General features: G+C 31.6%; 2 pseudogenes; both read left to right on the top strand.

Annotated features, from left to right (window-relative positions):
- The first annotated feature begins 1206 nt into the window (after positions 1–1206).
- Positions 1207–1993, top strand: LOC148270385 (agamous-like MADS-box protein AGL62 pseudogene; annotated as a pseudogene).
- Positions 1994–18290: 16297 nt separating this feature from the next.
- On the top strand, positions 18291–19098 carry LOC110825066 (agamous-like MADS-box protein AGL62 pseudogene; annotated as a pseudogene).
- The last annotated feature ends 2530 nt before the right edge of the window (positions 19099–21628 follow it).

Below are 21628 nucleotides of genomic sequence, written 5' to 3'. Positions count from 1 at the left end.
ACACATAAATGGTAGCTAAGAAAATTCTACTACTTTAATGTGAGTAATTAATCTTAAAATAAATCAATAATGAAATTAGGTAATATTCACGGGAAATATTTTATCGAGAGTACTTATCTAAGTATGGAAATATATCTATATATTTGGGAATATGTATCCCAAGTATGGAAAATATCTTCATTAAATGTTAATTGTTTATTTAACTTATTCAATTGTATGAGATATAATTTATATAAAAATTCCCTAAAAAATGCATGGAAGTTTTTATATTAGGACCAAACAGTATTAAATAGAAATTTTCAATCAAATGGATCAAAGAAATTGGATTTTGTTTAAGCAGGCTCAAGTTGAAGTGTTGTACAAGTAAAATAATTGTAAATCACCTTTTGAAAGAGCTAAACATGAATTATATGAATTTTAAGTTTAATTGAATATCACACGCAATCGAATTAAAACTTTATTGTTATGAAGGTTAATTGACTGTCACAATTAAATTTAATTATTTAAAATTTTTAATTTTAAATGTGATCCAATTGATAATTATAGTTTAATTTGCAACTTCGATCCTTCCTTAATGCTTATAAATAAAATTAAAATTATCCATTGTACTAATGATCAATTAATTTTATAAAGAATTCATCATAATTTTTAAATTTTAATATATCTTATAATACATTTTTAAATTTTTTATTACTTTAACAGAAATTATCTAAGAATTTTTATCATTGCAATTTGATTCATTGTGTCTCCTAACAAGAGATAAATAAATAAAATTAAAAGTAGCTATCTTACCTTCTCTATCCCAAATTAATATCGAGAATATATATACATATATATAACATAAAAAATGTAAAATTTTCAAGAAGGTTCAATTTTCATGTATATCCATCTAGCTATGTATCTATATAAGTTAAAATAATGATGATTTTGCAAATTGTATAAAAGTACAGCTAAAATTTAACTTTAATTGTCCAGATTTTTCCTACCATATATTTCAATAAGGAGGAGATTCTCAAGCAACCCTAAACAAGTAAATTATTAAAACAAGAAAATATATACAGGATGTCTACCTAAAATTTATTAATTCACAACCTTGATTCAAATCTCCTATAAATATCACTCATTTCCCCCTCTTTCAATACAAATTATTTCTCTCCATTAATCTCTCTATTAATTTCTCTCTGCACATATTCAATACTTGTGACCATGGCGAGAAAGAGTAAGGGACGACAAAAGGTTGAGATGGCGAAGATGAATAATGAAAGCAATCTCCAAGTCACTTTCTCCAAACGTCGAGCCGGACTTTTCAAGAAGGCGAGTGAATTGAGCACTCTATGTGGGGCTGAGATTGCTATTATCGTCTTCTCACCCAGTCAGAAGGTCTTCGCTTTTGGCCATCCTTGCGTCCAGACTGTGTTGGAACGTTTTGTTAGTGGTAATCCACCACAAGCTGCTTCTAGAACCATGAAACTCATTGAGGCTCATCGGAACACTAGTGTCTGTGAGCTAAACATGCAGCTCACTCAGGTTATTTTAATTTCTTTCCTCTCTTATAAAGCGTTTACGGTATAAATAATATATATTAATTTTACTACATGTACAGGTTCTGAACCAACTCGAAATCGAAAAGAAGCGAGGCGAGGAGCTTAACCATATGAAAAAGGCAAATGAGAATCAATGTTGGTGGATGGCTCGCAAGAACGATATGAGCTTGACACAACTTCAACAACTGAAGGCCTCTCTCGATGAACTAAAGAAGAATGTGGCTAAGCAAGCTGAGAAGATTGTGATTCATACCCAAAATAATCATCATCCTCATCCTCATCCTCATCATCATCATCCTAACCATCCTTTTTTTCTGGGAAGTTCTTCCGGTGGAGCAGGTCTTCCTTTTGAGACAAAGCCTGCTGGATTCAGTTCTAGCATTGTTCCATTCAACAATCCGAACATGATGCCTCCACAGTATCATGGATTTGGCCAAGGATTCTTCTAAGCAAACTTTTGTTCTTTATTTAAAATGAATTTTTAATTTTTCCGGCATAGTAAATGCCTCAGTATTAGTCTTTATATTATGTTGGGTTTTAGGATTTTAGCTTCTAACGAGTAAGGGTTTGTTCTAGAAAATAAGAGGCATCTTATTTTATGTTATTTGTTTAAGTATTTTGTAATCGTTCAGTGATACTGCATCTTGTTCTTAATATAAGTTTTTTTCCTTAAAACCCTTTGCGCTTGATTATATATATATATGTATATATCTCAAACATTCTACTACGCTTTTTTTTTTGTCATGCGTTGTGACACTATCAACTGCTACCTATATAACATATCGTAATATCTATTATTTTAATATATAAACAATTATTATCAAAATATTTACTCATTTATATTCACCATACAAAATATAGAACACATAGATACAAGAGTTTAGCCTCTATTATATATATGTGTGTGTGTGTGTATATATATATACAGTGACCTATTATCTCATATTTATTGTACACCACACCTCGAGAGATTGAGGAAAGTTTAGAGCTTGTGATAAGCATACTAGAATTTTTCAATATCAAAAGCTTTCAGGTTAGAGATAGATATTAGATTACACAAGCATGAGTTTTTGTTCTTCGGGTAAATTTATGGAATAATTAGCATGCAGAAGAATTAAATTACGTAAAAATTATAATCCAGTATTTTCTTATGCACAATTTAAACGTATGTATGATACTAAATGACTGTATGAATCCAAATAAAAATAGAACATATAGGTTGTAGAGAAGGTAAGTAGTAGACCTATATATAGATCAACTTTAAAAGTATAATATAGTTAATTTATTCTTATTTAACAAAAAATTTGTAAGAATGACATGATAGGGAAAATAAAAATAAATTACTCATTAAAAAGATGATGCATATACAGATATAAGTGCCGTTGTATTGAAATGTATATACGTATTTAATCACAAATCTGGCGATTACACTCCTATATTGAATTTGGTGCTATGTTGGAATCACAAATCTGCTCAGCATATTATTCTCTTTCTTAATTTTTTTCTTATTTCTATTCCATTTGAATTTCTATTTTCTATATTTTTACACTGGATCTACAACTCATGTATGTCTACAATTTATATATTTTTCACATGAAGACATCCTTCTTTGCTCTAAGTTCGGTGTAGGTATCAAATGTTGATCATATTGTAGCTATTATGTGAAGACAGCTACTGAATTTAGAAGAAAAAATTTGCTGGCAATGCTTTTGAAATGCAGGGGACACTGCATATGGATTGGATAGATTGGTTATATTGTTAGCAGGAGCTAGTTCCATAGAAATGTCATAGCTTTCTTGAAGACAACTATCGTGCAGTGTGCTCTCACCCGAGCACCATCTGAAGTCGATCCACAGCAGCTAAAAGATCTTTCAATCTAAAACCAATAATCTCTTCTGTTTTAAGTCTGAACATATTTCTAAACCAGAGTTTCAAACATATATTTATACGGGAGAATTTGACTCTGCTTCCCGGTTCATGTGATCCATTCAATTTTGATTAACGAGGGTCTTATTTTTGTATACTTATCGTACTATTTTTAAAAAAACTCGTAACAAAGAATGAAATTTTTTCGCTAAGGAAAACATATTTCTTACCAGATGCTTAATCAATGCATATAAGTGTGATATTAAGTCTTAAAATTTTATTTCAAAAGATTTACTGTTAAGATATTTTCAGACTAATTTTGTACACTGAAACTAAATTGCTTTCAATTTTGAGAGCAAAATTAATCTTGAGAGCAACAAAGGAGGCTGATAAAGAAAAACATGCTAATAGATTTAAGATTAAATAGAAGAAAAAAAAAGAAAGACAAATAGGAAGGGGCTGCTGAATGATGCATTAACATGGCAATACTATTATGATAGTTTACATTTTGAAGCCTTATGAAACACAAACAGATATGCATGAAGAACATATTGCGTTCAAGGACAAAAACAGAACAAGAAGGCTGGAATATAAAAAATATATAGACACGTTGTTTATATCAATGAGATTATGTCAAATTCAATAATAATGATAGAATTTAACTTCTCTCTTGTGTTATACCCAGTGCATGACATATTCATTATCAGATAAGATCATCTTTCTGACCATGATAAAATTGAGCCTTCTGAGTTACTTGAGAACAACTAAATGATATGTTAATACGGAAAATGCATAGAAGGCAAAAACTGTTGAACTATTTCACTTTAGTTAATTTGTGCATGATGTAAGAGCATTAGGTTATATAAATGTTCATAAACTTTCTATTTTGTGTTCGAAGATCGTGGCTATTATGATCATTTCCATGCCATTAATAAATTTCTTCTTTGAGATTGAACCAAACTTGATGCAATAATTTATTCATGAATGCATCTAATAATAAAAATAAAAAAAAATACTGAAATAAATAAATAAAAAACAAATAGATAGATCATATCGACGAGACTATCAAATTTATTCAGAGTAAAAACATTTTTAACTTCCCCCTAGCGTTTCACCAAATGAACGACATATTAGTTGTTGGATAAGATCACCTTACTCACCATGATAAAACTTAACTTGTTGATTTACATAAAACAATTACATGAATTGTTAGTAAGTGAAATGCATGAAAAAGAATAACTATTGAACGTTAGTTTGTTTTAGTCAATATTAGAGAATTAGATTTTATACACTTACGTATACTTTTCATTTTTGTATTTGTCATGATCATTAATGCGCCAAGGATGAATTTCTTCCTCAGTTTAAATCAAGTAGTAATAATTTGTTCAAAAATGCATCAAGTGATAGAAGCTAGATAAGAAGACTGGAACATAAAAAAAATATAAACATATAAACTATCTGGATAAAAGTATATTAAAATTCACTAATAATTAAAGAAATTTAACTTATCTCTAGCATTATACTAAATGAATGATATCCTAATAGTTGAATAAGATCATCTTGACGACCGTGATAAGAACAAATTTTTTTATTTAGTAGAAAATAATTAAATGAACTATGAATAAGGAAAATACATTAAAGGGAATTTAGGTTCAACATGCTTGTGTAAACTTTCTATTTTTATATTCCAATATCGCCGCACTCATATGATCATTGACGGACGAAGAATAAGTTTTTCCCTTGAGATGTAAGCAAATCAAAATTCATAAATGAATGTTTAACTATGTACTAGTAATAAAGGTAAAGAATTCTTGATAGTATCAGAAATTTAAGTTTTGGATTATGTCACGATATTCCTTACCTTATATTTCAATGAAAAAAGGATTGTAGCCAGAAACGTAAATGCATAAAAGTTAAGTAAATCCACCTAACTCAACTTGGATAGCCTCAAGTGGTACCTCCAAACCTTATAAATACCTTGCGTAGTTTACAATCGTCAATTGCAATAATAGCATACTTACATCCTCTCATCATAATCTCCATTATCTTCTTCTCAATTTGCCGAGGTTATCTTTTGTTATTTTCTGTTTTAGCAATGGCAGATGAGGGGACATCAAGTAAAAGAAAAAGTCATCAAAAGATCGAGTAAAAAAAGATGGAGAATGAAGCCAGTCTCCAAGTTACCTTCTCAAAACATCGAAGTAGCCTTTTTAAGAAGGCGAGTGAACTTTGCACTCTTTGTAGACCAGATGTTGGCCTTATTGTTTTCTCCCCTGGAAATAGGGCCTTCTGCTATGGCAATCCTAATATTGATATTGTGATTGATCGTTTTCTTAGTATTGATGTTCGTCCAACTCGAGATCCTGACAACGACAATGATACTCAACAAACAATCAGTAGGATCACTGAGGTGTTAGCAACTTATTTGTCATCTTTTTTTTATAATATCCATTTATGATAATCCAAAAATTATCATGAGTCACTAATACTTAAATCTATGACGTTACGTGATATATTTTGAATTTTTTGTTGGACTTTCAAATCTTTAGCCTAATTGCTTATCTAATGCTGCAAATACATGAATATGTGTATATGATAACAGGCTCAAGACAAGGAGGAGGTAGCAAGGAAGCGAGGTATAGAGCTCAAAAAAAGAAGAAAAGGCTTGATGAAAGAGCTTTGGTATACGCGTTCAATGGACAAATTTAACCTAGAAGAGCTTGAAGTTTTGGATGTTGGTATGAAGGCCTTGTGGAATGATGTTGCCGAACTCGCAAAGAAGCTAAAGAAGGAACAAGGTAACTCGAGTTCAGCCGAGGGTTCTCCAAGGGATGACGGGATGTTTTACTCAGATCCAGCAATGAAGACCTTGACTACTCTCCCCAACCCAACTCATGAATATGCCCCCAGCAGTACTAATTCAACTCCTCCCCTGAGTAGCTTCTGTAACCTAGACTCTGGCAATCCCAACATAATGATGATGGATAACCCGTTGCATGATTCAAGCATGGTGTTAGATCCTGTTGATGACTTGATGGCCATGCCTAGGGATCTCTTCAATAATTTAGTTATGATTGAGTCAGATAATCCAATTGCAGCACTTAATGCAGGAGATAATCCAGACATAATGTCTAATGCCTTCGGGAACCAAATTGCAACATTGGATATTAATCTGTCAAATGATCCAAATGTCGGGCCTAATGAGTTTTTTAATCCGAGTACTATGCCTCATGCACCAAATGATCCCATTAGCACAACATCCGATGCTCTAAATATGATACGTATTGTGCCAAATGATTCAAATCTAAACTCAGTATTTGATGGCTTCACTCTAGAGATGCTGTTTGCGGATCCATTGGATGATGAGAACTTCATTGTGGACAATCCAAATGAGGTGGCTAACGGTGATAATCCGAAAACAATGCCGCCTCCTCTTGCAGGGAATGTTCTAGGAAGCGGCCAAGGAATTTAATGACTAAGTTTGTTGATTATCTTGAAATGAATCAAGGGCTAGTTTGAAGAGTTTCAGTATCGTGTCTTTTGTTTTTGTTTGTCTTGTCTTTCAAATAATGATTTGGGAATTTGGGATTTCAATTGGCTTGAGTTTTGTATTTTCTTACTTTCAGGTGGTGTTTTTGTGTGTGCGTGTGTGTGCGTGTTTTTTTTTCTTTATAATTGTTGTCGTTGCTAGTCTTGGATCGAGTTAATAAGTATATGTGTGTTTCATGAGTGTTGTTTATTTTACATTCTTGTTAAGTACAATTCCGCAAATCTTTAAAAATATTTAATCTTTTATAATCACCCTATAAAGTACATTTATATGATAGTTCCGTCTCTTAATATATGTGTGTGTATGTATGTGTATGTATATATATGTATATACAGTAGTCACTTATCTCGCATTTATTGTAAACTATATCTCGAGAGATTTAAAAGAGTTTAGAATTTGGTATCAACACACTCGAGCATATGAAAATATTGAAGCTCTTTAAGTACGTAATAAATTTATTATTTTTAGAAAGTTAATTATTACATTATATATAAATATATGTATGTGTATATCTGTGACTTTGAAGAAAAAAGGTAAAAGATTATTCCGCATACTCATTTCGCTTCCCTATTCCATTATATAGAAATATATAAATCTGTTGGTATATATTTAATTTGGTAGCGTGCTTAAGAGTTTGTACAATTTTAACTTGTATTTAATTTAAATTACTATACAAATACCACATATCTGAATTGGAAAAGAGTTATGATTCTAAATCAAATTCAAATTATAGTTTTTAAAAATCTTTAATATGAGTTTGGATTTTGTGATAGTATTAAAAATTTTGGATTCACTGATATAATGTAAAATAATTCAATTGACGTTTAGTCTCAATATCCGAATGTTAAAATGAGAATGCTTTTGTTATTATTAGAAAATATGTAAATAATTTATTATGAAATATTATATCTGTCATTCTCATATATATTAGTTTCAATGTAGATATTCAAAAGGACAATATAGTATTCTCATCACAGTTAAATGTAATAAATTATATGATAGATATAATTTATAATGTATATATTTTTAAAAAAAGAATTATAAGCTATCCAAAATGCAATAGATTGAAAGATCGATCATTCTCTTAAATATATTATTTTCAAATTTTAATATTCAAAATAATAAATAATGTGAAAGAGGTTATAAACTATTTAACTCGTTAGGATCTATTATATTTTCAAAAAGAATTATAATAGGTTATTTACGTATATAATATTCAACATACAAAACTTAGTAAATTAAAGATTGATCATTCTCTTAACTATGGCGAAATACTTTTAAATTCTATTATCTGAAAGGAAAATATAGTATACTCATCGCAATTAGGAATAATAAATTACATGTGTAATAATATGTTAAAATTTATAAGCATTTTGCTATTTATATACTAAGCACATAATAAAATTTGAATGACGCGAGAGATTTCATTTAAGTCAATGTTCATTAAAAAAAGATAATTCAATCAATTATTTTTAGTCAAATAAAAAGAATATCGTAGAAGCTCTATGTCAGATTATTTAAGAAAGATTCTAAAAACTTCAAGTGCATTTATTTAGACTACTCTAAATTAGTTAAATTATATTCTCTCCATTATTACAAAATCCTAAAGGAGTATGTAATAAGACATAGTTAATTTAAATGCAGGAATACTTAAAAATTGTAACTGTCAAATTGAGTAGTCTATAAATATACTTCATTCTACTTCATCCTTATTCAACCATTCAAATCATAAATTAATCTTTTAATTCGTGCTAAATTTATCCATGCAGCCTCCTAGGAAGTTAAAGGGCCGCCAAATGGTTGAGATGGTGAAGATCAAGAAGGCGACGAATCTCCAAGTTACCTTTGCCAAATGCCGAGCTGGCATTTTCAAGAAGGCGAGTGAAATTAGCACGCTTTGTGGCGCTAAAATTGCAGTGATTATTTTTTCACCTGCTAAGAAAGTGTTTTTTTTTGTCAATCGTTCTGTGGAAAAGTTGATCAATCGATTCAGTGGCCTAATAGAACAACCTCTTTCAGCTAACAGATGCATGATGGATGCTCATCGAAATGCTTGTCTCCAAGGGCTCAACTCACAGCTAAACAAGGTATAATCACTACCATGTCTTCATATATCTATACTATTTGATTTTTATAACTAATTCTTGAATTTTTTTTGGACATGATTATATATAATTAAAGCTTAATGCCCAACTGGATGCTAAAAAGAAGTGAAGTGTGGAGCTTAAGAAGGTGATGAAGGAGAATGCAAGTAAAACCTGGTGGATGGGTTCTATAGATGACATGAACCTTTCACAGTTTCAGCAATTTCAAGCTGCTCTTGAGGAATTATACGAGAATGTTATAAAAGTCGCCAAAGAAAAAGATGCTGAAGAGGATAATATTAATCCTAATTCTGATGATCAGCTTTTTCTTGGAAGCTCTTCCAATGGGATTGGACTTCCATTTGAATCTATCCCCTTAAATGCTATCGTTGGTCCCAGAAAAATGGTTAATCCGAACATGAATAGGGTTAATTCCGACATGGTTAATCCAAACGTGATTAGGCCCAGCATGATTAATCCTAACATGGTTAATCCTGTAGCTTATATGAAGATGCTTCGTGACATGCTCAACAACAATAATCCAAACATTCCCTTGTCCAATTCCATGATTCCTAATAATCCAATCATGGTCTCTAATGTCATGCTTATCAACAGTAACCCTACAAACATGATGCTACCGGCGGCAAATCTGATGATCAATAGTGATCAAAACATGGTTCCAGCCGATCATATGATGATGAACAATGACCAGAACATGATGGTGGGGGGATCAGATGCGATCAAGGATTAAAACGTGATGTATACCAATGGTCTTAACAATGTGAACATGATGCCAGCTACAGGATATAATATGACTCAGAATAATGGTGGAAACGGGTAAGAGTTTTTCTAAATTTGAAGTTTGTGGGAATGTGTTTTGATTAGTAAGGTCACAGAGTGCTCATACAGTTTGACTTTCATATTTAAGTTATATTATCAATGGAATGTAAAGTGATATATTTTATAAATAAAAGATCTATTTGCTTTCATCTTAACTCTAATTTTACAGTACTATATGCTACACATGCATTATAAATCTTATATAGACGTGCACTGTTTAATACATATTAGGGCTTAGATTTCACCCCAAAAGAGAGAGAGCGAGAGAGAGAGAGAGAGACAATAGATACCAAGAATCAAAATGAATTTGTATTTACATATCCAATATGTTCTATTAGATGTCATATGGGGTGGCAGGTTCTTGAAAAATCATCCATGAAATATTAATTATTTACCGATCTACTATTAAAACAGATGTATGGTGCGTAATGGCTGTAATAATCCAATGGAAAATAGAATATATAGCTTGTGGAGAAGATATATAGTGGATATATATAGATCAACTTCGAAAGTAAAACACAATTAACTTATTCTTATTTAACAAAAAATTTTAAGAAAGACATGGCAATGAAAGTAAAAATAAATAGTAAATTAAAAATGCATTATGCAAATACGGATTCAAGTGCACGTTATATTAAAATATCTATGCGTACTTAATAAATTTACTATGCAACGTGTTATAGTTTATATTAAAAATATGATATTTCAATATATTATAAATAATCGAGTGTTGTTAAAATAATATCTCAGATTGAAAAAATTAATTGAAAAATTACAACCATGTTCTATATTTACAAAATTTTTATAAAACATATTGTGCTTTTCCATTAGCATAACTACTACTTATGATGGAAATTGGGAGGACCCCTAATCTCTTTGGGGTCTGAGTTTTTTTCCAAAAAAAAAAAGCTCTCGAAGACAGATTTCTTCAAGAAAATATTAATTCCAATTGAGAATATTCGATTAAAAACATGACTATCTAAATCCTTCCATTTTGTAGCAAATTTATTGGGAAGAATGACGAGATTTGTAGCAGCCCCGAAAATTCGTAATTGAATTTATATTATAAATAACAAATGCGGAAGCGAAGTCAAAATTTGAATAACATCCCTTACACGAAAACTAAAAACGTGCTCACAAAATATAAAAGATTAAACTACCTAAAGGGGAAACTTGAAAGTAAAAACTATGAATGTGACTATGGAGTCCTTAGGCGTCCCCTTCGTCGTCCTCCTGCGGAACCGACTCGGGAACGATGTCCTCTTGATCTGAAATGATTAAATAAGGAATGAGCTACACTAGCCCAGTAAAGACATCACGATATCTCACCGTCACGGAGGTAAAGGTGGGTAGAAAAACACAAAAGACCAATGGAGCATGATTTACGACAAATCCTTTTATTAATAATAAAACTTTACCATCCACTTACCTCGGTGGAATTTATAAAACAATATACGAAAGCAATAACATTATCATAATCATGGAATCATATAAACTGTAAAACATAACACTTATCACGTCTTTTGTAATTCAATCATTATACAACATATCTTTTCCTCATTTACCAGCCTACTAGTATTCGTGGGGGTCCATAGAGGTCCCGCTACCCGTTAACCTTTAACATTCGTCATCAGATTCTAGGGCCGTCCCCATACCCCGTCCGGTATGGGCGCCAAAACCATAAACCTCAATACCCCGTCCGGTATGAGGGTGAAACGGGCCGTCCCCATACCCCGTCCGGTATGGGCGCCAAAACCATAAACCTCAATACCCCATCCGGTATGAGGGTGAAACGGGCCGTCCCCATACCCCGTCCGGTATGGGCGCTAAAACACATAAGATCTCCATACCCCGTCCGATATGGGAGACCACAATCCCGGTAGGGTTCCCTACGGACCCGGTCCGTCCACCATCTCCCAAGATATCTAGTCAGGCTGAACACATTATACAATTTCTATTTACATAATCTTTCATTCTCCTTTTCCCTCAGTCAGCATTATCAATCACATACAAACAAGCAAAACGATAATTTATGCCAAACAGACAACATACAGCATCAATATCCCGGTCATTCAATCCATAATCAATAAAACAGTAAAATATGCACACGAAACTATAAAATGAAAACGTCGAACCTCATGCTACGTTTAAAACTGTAAAACAGGCCAAATAACAATTAACCGACAAACACACTAGACTCGGGCTCCATTAGCGACCCTAAGCAATTTCACACATTCATTGATTCATGAAATATCGTTTTATCATTTATTGAACTTTAAAACCGTGATAAAAAATAAGGTGAGGGGTCCTTACTCGTTTCGGGGTTCGAACACAGCTTCACAGTGAGCTTGCAGGCTGTCCCTAATTTTCTCTGAATTTTCTTCGGGGAACTGAAACGCACTACTGGTACCTGCACGTGTTCCAAAAAAATCCCAAATTAGGCCCAGGGCCCCTTTCGGCCCTAATCGCAACTCCGGCATGGCGGCTCCGCCGTGTTCTGGCGACGGCGCCGCCGCTGGCGGCGGCGATTCGCCTCAGGTTGGCTGTTTTCGGCCGTTTCTGGCTGAATTCGGCCACACTCGCATCGGTCCCTGCGAGAAAACAACCCTAGGGCCCTCGGGGGGCAAAAAAATCACGGAAAAATGGAGCTTACCGGCGGTGGCGCTCTCGGGTGCGGCGGCTCTCCGGCGAGGTTCGTGTTTTGGTGATTCGGCTCCGGTCAACCTGTAGAGAAAAGAGTGGTGATCATGGTGATATAAAAATTGCATCAAACGGAGGCCAGGAAGGGCCTCATCGGAGGAAATACCGAGAAGGGCGCGGCGGCGCCGCTGGGCTTTGACCGTGCATTCCGGCAGTTTGGCCAAGATTTTGGCTCCGATTTGGCCACAAGAGGAATCAGCGTGGAAAAACGAGTCGGGGGTACGAAATTTACCTCGATCGGCGGTCGGAAGTTCCTCCGATGCGGCTGCGGGTGGCGGCGACCGGCTTCTGGTTCGTCTTCTCCGGCGAGTGGCAGGCGGCTAGGGTTTGTGGTCTGGTGTGGGGGTTCTATTTATAACCCCTTACCTTTTGATCTCAGCCGTCCATTTTGTTTTAATCTGGGCCGTCCGTTTTTGATTAAATCTGGGCCGTCCGTGCGTTTAAATCTAGGCTGTCCGATCGCACGTTTGATCTGGGCCGTCTGATCGCGCCCACGCGGATCGCCAACGTGGCCCTTTTTGGAACGACGTGGTTTTACCACGTGGCAGGTCCCGGTTGGCCGGGACTGCTGACCGGGCCTGCTGACGTGGCTGCCGACGTGGTTTTTTTTTTTTTTTTTTTTTTTTTCCCCTCCTCGGTCCGGGCGCTACAAGATTAATGAAAAAGCAAACATAAAAATTTAATTAGATAATCCTAAAATTCTAACTAAAATATCTCTCGTGGAAACACTTTTAAGTCCCTATGGATTCAAATAGAGTATAAATCATTTTGAATCAATGTAGAGAAGATTAGAGAAGATGAGCAATCATCGAAAGCGTCAAGAAAGATAATGTACTATGAAAGACAACTCACCATGTTGAAGAATTGAGCCAAATCGGAATAGTTCTATAGAGAAGCTTCATCAAAACCTATTAAATCTAAGGTTGTAAATATGAAAATGGTATTTAAAATAATTTGTAGGGTGGTAATTGTATGATATTCTGTACTTTGGGATTTTCTTCTTTAAATTTTAATTTCTTTTATATATAACTTATTAAACTTCATGGTGGTTTTGCAATATTCGCTATAATTTTATTACCAAGCTTGTAATTTTTTGTTGACTAATTTATTATTCATGTATGGAGAAACATGAAAAATATTTTCATTATCTTCCTAAATTTTATATATATATATATATATTAGAAAATAGGTTTGTAATTATATAATACTGTGTATTGGGATGTGTAATTCAAATTTTATTCATCCTTGCACAGATGCTGACACTATTTTTATTATCTTGTCAAATTTGATAAGCAAGAAAATGTGGCTGCTAATAACTATTTCTAAGAAGATTCATCTCATTTCGTTCTACAAGCAAGGATGATTTGGAAGTGGTAAATTCGCATAACTTATAGGTAAATATTATATCAATCTTCAAGATTTTTTTACTACATATTTCAATGAGGTGATTGTAAAGCATTCCAAACAAGTAAGTTTTTAAAGCCGATAAATTTACATAGAAAATTTGTCTAAATCAAATTATATATTGAATAATATAAAATAATAATGCCCAACTTGGTGACTCGGAACGAGTAAGTCATCAAAACCGAAAAAAAATTATATAGAAAATTCATCTAAATCAAGTTGTGTTGGATAGTGAAAAATGATAATGTCCAACTTGATGATTCCAAACAAGTAAGTTATTAAAGCTAATAAATTTGTATAGTGAATTAATCTAAATTAAATTGTGTATTGGATAGTGGAAAATGATAACGTTAAACTTAGTGACTTCAAATGAGTAAGTAATTAAAGTTAAGAAATTTATATAAAAAATTCACCTAACTCAAGCAATATGTTGGATAGTGCAAAATGATAAAGTCAATCTGGTAACACCAAATGAGTAAGTAATTAAATTCACGAAATTTTTATAGAAAATCTACCTAACTTAAACTATAGGTTGAATAGTGCATAATAATAATGCACAGCTTGATGATTCCAAATGAGTACGTAATTAAAGTTAAAAATTTTATACAGAAAATCGACCTAACTCAAGCTATATGCTGGATGATGTATAATGATAATGCTCAATCTGGTGACTCCAAATGAGCAAGTAATTAAAGCTAAGAAATTTATGCAAAAAACCCAAATAGGTCAAGTTATATATAGTGCAAAATAATAATGTCTAACCTGATGACTCCAAATGAGTAAGTAATTAAAGGCAGAAATTTATATAGAAAATTCATCTAAATCAAATTATATGTTTGATAGTGAAAAATGATAATGCCTAGCCTGGTAACTCCAAATGAGGATGTAATTAATGGTAAGAAATTTATATAAAAAATCTCTCTTAATCAAGTTAAATATTGAATAGTTCAAAATAATAATGTCCAGCCTGATAATTCCCAATAAATAAGTAATTAAAGTTAAGAAATTTATAAATCAGTTTATATATTAGATGGTGCAAAATGATAATATGCAATATGCTCCAAATGAATAAATAATTAAAGTTAAAAAATTTATATAGAAAATTAATCTAAATCAAGTTATGTATTCGATAGTGAAAATGATAATGTCTAACCTGTTGACTTCAAATGAGTAAGTAATTAAAGCTAATAAATTTATAAATCAAGTTATATGTTGGATAGTACAAAATGATATTTCCCAATCTGATGAATCCAAATGAGTAAGTAATTAAAGATTAAAAAATTTATATAGAAAATCCATTTAAATAAAGTTTGATGTTGCATAGCGCAAAATAATAATGTCAGTCCGACGACTCTTATAAACACTACACATTTTCTATCAGTTCTTAGTAAATTATAAACCAACTTTTTTATCTTTTCTTCACATCGTCTTTTTCTTTCACTTTTAGCAATGGATAGGAAGGGCAAGGGTTGTCAAAAGATTGAGATGGTGAAGTTGAGTAATGAAACCAACCTCCAAGTAACTTTCTCAAAATGAAGAGCTGGTCTTTTTAAGAAAGCTAGTGAATTGTCCACTCTTTGTGACGTTGATATTGCGATGATTGTTTTTTCCCTAGGTAAAAAGGCTTTTTATTTTTGGTCATCCTTGTGTTGAAAAAGTGATTGAATATTTCATTTGTAGTAATCCTCCACGAGATACTTCAGGAGCCATGACGCTCATTGAGGCTCACCGCAACTCAAGGATACATGAGCTCAATATGATCCTCACACAGGTTTGAGTAGACCATATTTAGATTTTAAAACTTAATATACTTATTTGATCTTATTTTTGTTGGATTAAAACTTATACTGACTTGTACTTATTATTTGAAAAATATAAAAATAGGTTATCAATCAATTGAAAATCGAGAAAAATCGCAATGCGGAGCTTAAGGAAATACAAAAAAAAAAATGTGAGAGTAAGTGTTGGTGGATGGGTCGGAAAAAAGAAATGAGTTTCTCACAACTTGAGCATTTAAAGACATCTCTTAAGGAATTGAAGAAGAAAGTTACTGAAGAAGCTGAGACGATTATAATTCAGAACAAATTAAACATGATGCCTCATGTATTGAACGACCCAAATGCGATACCTAACGTGTTCAAAGATAATCCCAAAATATATATTCAAGGAAATGGGAAAAAAAGATTCTACTAAGTGCATTTCTTGATTAAGTCTTGGAAGGATGAAATTAAAAAGAGTTGTAAACACGATGCTTGCAGTTTGTTTTATTTTATTTATGTTAGATATCTGATGCCTTAGAATTTGGGTTTTCATCATGTTCCTTTTCATTGTAGTGTTGGGGTACTTTCAAAGAGTGTAATAATAACATAATTTTTTTATCTATGCATTTATTTTTATTTTCAAGTTGAAATCAACCAACTATTCTAAGAGTTGTAATAGGAGAAAATATTTTAAGTAATTTACTTTTAACTCATTAACTCAAGAAAAAGGTAGTGTCTAAATATAAAAAATAAGATATTAAAGTCACATAATCGTGCTTCGATAAGAACATGAATCATCTTTGGGAAAACCTTCAATTATGTCATATTTATGCGAGTTAAGTTTTTATGTTGACAATTATGAGTCTCTATTTTTGAATAAATACCTGTGTTGGTTAATTAACTAATATATATATATACATCAAATTTAAAACAATATAAATAACATTTAATTAAAAACATACAGGGAAGTACAATCTCTTATATAGGAAGAAATATACCAACTATTCAGTTAAATAATGGTTGGTACAAGTCACATCTTGAATTAATCTAAAATATAATAAATGAAATGAATTAACTATATGGTAATTATGCATCCACAGACAAACTATTGAATTTCATGATCAAATTTTTATACATTGTAAGAGTTGTGATACATTTATATGATGACACTCTTGGTGACCTGTATGTTCATCAAATTTATTGATGCGATAAATAAATCATGATGATGAGTCAAAAGTGTTTAGTCATAATAAATCAATTATATTGGTTAAAGTCCTATAAATAATTTAATACTAAGCCTATGTGGGTCACATGTACAAGCTCCAGCTAAGAAAATTGTTGTAACACATAAATGGTAGCTAAGAAAATTCTACTACTTTAATGTGAGTAATTAATCTTAAAATAAATCAATAATGAAATTAGGTAATATTCACGGGAAATATTTTATCGAGAGTACTTATCTAAGTATGGAAATATATCTATATATTTGGGAATATATATCCCAAGTATGGATAATATCTTCATTAAATGTTAATTGTTTATTTAACTTATTCAATTGTATGAGATATAATTTAAATAAAAATTCCCTAAAAAATGCATGGAAGTTTTTATATTAGGATCAAACAGTATTAAATAGAAATTTTCAATCAAATGGATCAAAGAAATTGGATTTTGTTTAAGCAGGCTCAACTTGAAGTGTTGTACAAGTAAAATAATTGTAATTCACCTTTTGAAAGAGCTAAACATGAATTATATGAATTTTAAGTTTAATTAAATATCACACCCAATCGAATTAAAACTTTATTGTTATGAAGGTTAATCGACTGTTACAATTAAATTTAATTATTTAAAATTTTGAATTTTAAATGTGATCCAATTGATAGTTATAGTTTAATTTGCAACTTCGATCCTTCCTTATGCTTATAAATAAAATTAAAATTATCCATTGTACTAATGATCAATTAATTTTATAAAGAATTAATCATAATTTTTAAATTTTAATATATCTTATAATACATTTTTAAATTTTTTATTACTTTAACAGAAATTATCTAAGGATTTTTATCATTGCAATTTGATTCATTGTGTCTCCTAACAAGAGACAAATAAATAAAATTAAAAGTAGCTATCTTACCTTCTCTATCCCAAATAAATATCGAGAATATATATACATATATATAACATAAAAAATGTAAAATTTTCAAGAAGGTTCAATTTTCATGTATATCCATCTAGCTATGTATCTATATAAGTTAAAATAATGATGATTTTGGAAATTGTATAAAAGTACAGCTAAAATTTAACTTTAATTGTCCAGATTTTTCCTACCATATATTTCAATAAGGAGGAGATTCTCAAGCAACCCTAAACAAGTAAATTATTAAAACAAGAAAATATATACAGGATGTCTACCTAAAATTTATTAATTCACAACCTTGATTCAAATCTCCTATAAATATCACTCATTTCCCCCTCTTTCAATACAAATTATTTCTCTCCTTTAATCTCTCTATTAATTTCTCTCTGCACATATTCAATACTTGTGACCATGGCGAGAAAAAGTAAGGGACGACAAAAGGTTGAGATGGTGAAGATGAATAATGAAAGCAATCTCCAAGTCACTTTCTCCAAACGTCGAGACGGACTTTTCAAGAAGGCGAGTGAATTGAGCACTCTATGTGGGGCTGAGATTGCTATTATCGTCTTCTCACCCGGTCAGAAGGTCTTCTCTTTTGGCCATCCTTGTGTCCAGACTGTGTTGGAACGTTTTGTTAGTGGTAATCCACCACAAGCTGCTTCTGGAACCATGAAACTCATTGAGGCTCATCGGAACACTAGTGTCCGTGAGCTAAACATGCAGCTCACTCAGGTTATTTTAATTTCTTTCCTCTCTTATAAAGCGTTTTCGGTATAAATAATATATATTAATTTTACTACATGTACAGGTTCTGAACCAACTCGAAATCGAAAAGAAGCGAGGCGAGGAGCTTAACCATATGAAAAAGGCAAATGAGAATCAATGTTGGTGGATGGCTCGCAAGAACGATATGAGCTTGACACAACTTCAACAACTGAAGGCCTCTCTCGATGAACTAAAGAAGAATGTGGCTAAGCAAGCTGAGAAGATTGTGATTCATACCCAAAATAATCATCATCCTCATCCTCATCTTCCTCATCCTCATCCTCATCATCATCATCCTAACCATCCTTTTTTTCTGGGAAGTTCTTCCGGTGGAGCAGGTCTTCCTTTTGAGACAAAGCCTGCTGGATTCAGTTCTAGCATTGTTCCGTTCAACAATCCGAACATGATACCTCCACAGTATCATGGATTTGGCCAAGGATTCTTCTAAGCAAACTTTTGTTATTTATTTAAAATGAATTTTTAATTTTTCCGGCACAGTAAATGCCTCAGTATTAGTCTTTATATTATGTTGGGTTTTAGGATTTTAGCTTCTAACGAGTAAGGGTTTGTTCTAGAAAATAAGAGGCATCTTATTTTATGTTATTTGTTTAAGTATTTTGTAATCGTTCAGTGATACTGCATCTAGTTCTTAATATAAGTTTTTTTCCTTAAAACCCTTTGCACTTGATTATATATATATATATATATGTATATATCTCAAACAATCTACTGCGCGTTTTTTTTTGTCATGCATTGTGACACTATCAACTGCTACCTATATAACATATTGTAATATCTATTATTTTAATATATAAACAATTATTATCAAAATATTTACTCATTTATATTCACCATACAAAATATAGAACACATATATACAAGAGTTTAGCCTCTATTATATATATATGTGTGTGTGTGTATATATATATACAGTGACCTATTATCTCATATTTATTGTACACCATACCTCGAGAGATTGAGGAAAGTTTAGAGCTTGAGGTAAGCATACTAGAATTTTTCAATATCAAAAGCTTTCAGGTTAGAGATAGATATTAGATTACACATGGATGAGTTTTTGTTCTTCGGGTAAATTTATGGAATAATTAGCATGCACAAGAATTAAATTACGTAAAAATTATAATCCAGTATTTTCTTATGTACAATTTAAACGTATGTATGATACTAAATGATTGTATGAATCCAAATAAAGATAGAACATATAGGTTGTCGAGAAGGTAAGTAGTAGATGTATATATAGATCAACTTTAAAAGTATTATATAGTTAATTTATTCTTATTTAACAAAAAATTTGTAAGAACGACATGATAGGGAAAATAAAAATAAATTATTCATTAAAAAGATGAGGCATGTACAGATATAAGTGCCGTTGTATTGAAATGTATAATATACGTATTTAATCACAAATCTGGCGATTACACTCCTATATTGAATTTGGTGCTATTTTGGAATCACAAATCTGCTCAGCATATTATTCTCTTTCTTAATTTTTTTCTTATTTCTATTTTCTATATTTTTACACTGGATCTACAACTCGTGTATGTCTACAATTTATATCTTTTTCACATGAAGACATCCTTCTTTGCTCTAAGTTCGGTGTAGGTATCAAATGTTGATCATATTGTAGCTATTATGTGAAGACAGCTACTGAATTTAGAATAAAAAATTTGCTGGCAATGCTTTGAAATGCAGGGGACACTGTATATGGATTGGATAGATTGGTTATATTGTTAGCAGGAGGTAGTTCCATAGAGATGTCATAGCTTTCTCGAAGACAACTATCGTGCAGTGTGCTCTCACCCGAGCACCATCTGAAGTCGATCCACAGCGGCTAAAAGATCTTTCAATCTAAAACCAATAATCTCTTCTGTTTTAAGTCTGAACATATTTCTAAACCAGAGTTTCAAACATATATTTATACGGGAGAATTTGACTCTGCTTCCCGGTTCATGTGATCCATTCAATTTTGATTAACGAGGGTCTTATTTTTGTATACTTATCTTACTATTTTTTAAAAAACTCGTAACAAAGAATGAAATTTTTTCGCTAAGGAAAACATATTTTTTACCAGATGCTTAATCAATGCATATAAGTGTGATATTAAGTCTTAAAATTTTATTTCAAAAGATTTACTGTTAAGATATTTTCAGACTAATTTTGTACACTGAAACTAAATTGCTTTCAATTTTGAGAGCAACAAAGGAGGCCGATAAAGAAAAACATGCTAATAGATTTAAGATTAAATAGAAGAAAAAAAAAGAAAGAGAAATAGGAAGGGGCTGCTGAATGATGCATTAAAAAGGCAATACTATTATGATAGTTTACATTTTGAAGCCTTATGAAACACAAACAGATATGTATGAAGAAAATATTGCGTTCAAGGACAAAAACAGAACAAGATGGCTGGAATATAAAAAATATATAGACATGTTGTTTATATTAATGAGATTATGTCAAATTCAATAATAGCGATAGAATTTAACTTCTCTCTTGTGTTATACCCAGTGCATGACATATTCATTATCAGATAAAATCATCTTTCTGACCATGATAAAATCGAGCCTTCTGAGTTACTTGAGAACAACTAAATGATATGTTAATACGGGAAATGAATAGAAGGCAAAAACTCTTGAACTATTTCACTTTAGTTAATTTGTGCATGATGTAAGAGCATTAGGTTATATAAATCTTCATAAACTTTCTATTTTGTGTTCGAAGATCGTGGCTATTATGATCATTTCCATGCCATTAATAAATTTCTTCTTTGAGATTGAACCAAACTTGATGCAATAATTTATTTATGAATGCATCTAATAATAAAAATTAAACAAAAATACTAAAATAAATAAATAAAAAACAAATAGATAGATCATATCGACGAGACTATCAAATTTATTCAGGGTAAAAACATTTTTAACTTCCCCCTAGCGTTTCACCAAATGAACAACATATTAGTTGTT

Source organism: Carica papaya, chromosome 1, assembly GCF_054855325.1.
Source record: "Carica papaya isolate Zhongbai chromosome 1, ASM5485532v1, whole genome shotgun sequence".
Classification (NCBI taxonomy): Eukaryota; Viridiplantae; Streptophyta; class Magnoliopsida; order Brassicales; family Caricaceae; genus Carica; species Carica papaya.
The sequence above is the reverse complement of the archived record's forward strand: the minus strand, read 5'-3'. Positions and strand labels throughout refer to the sequence as shown.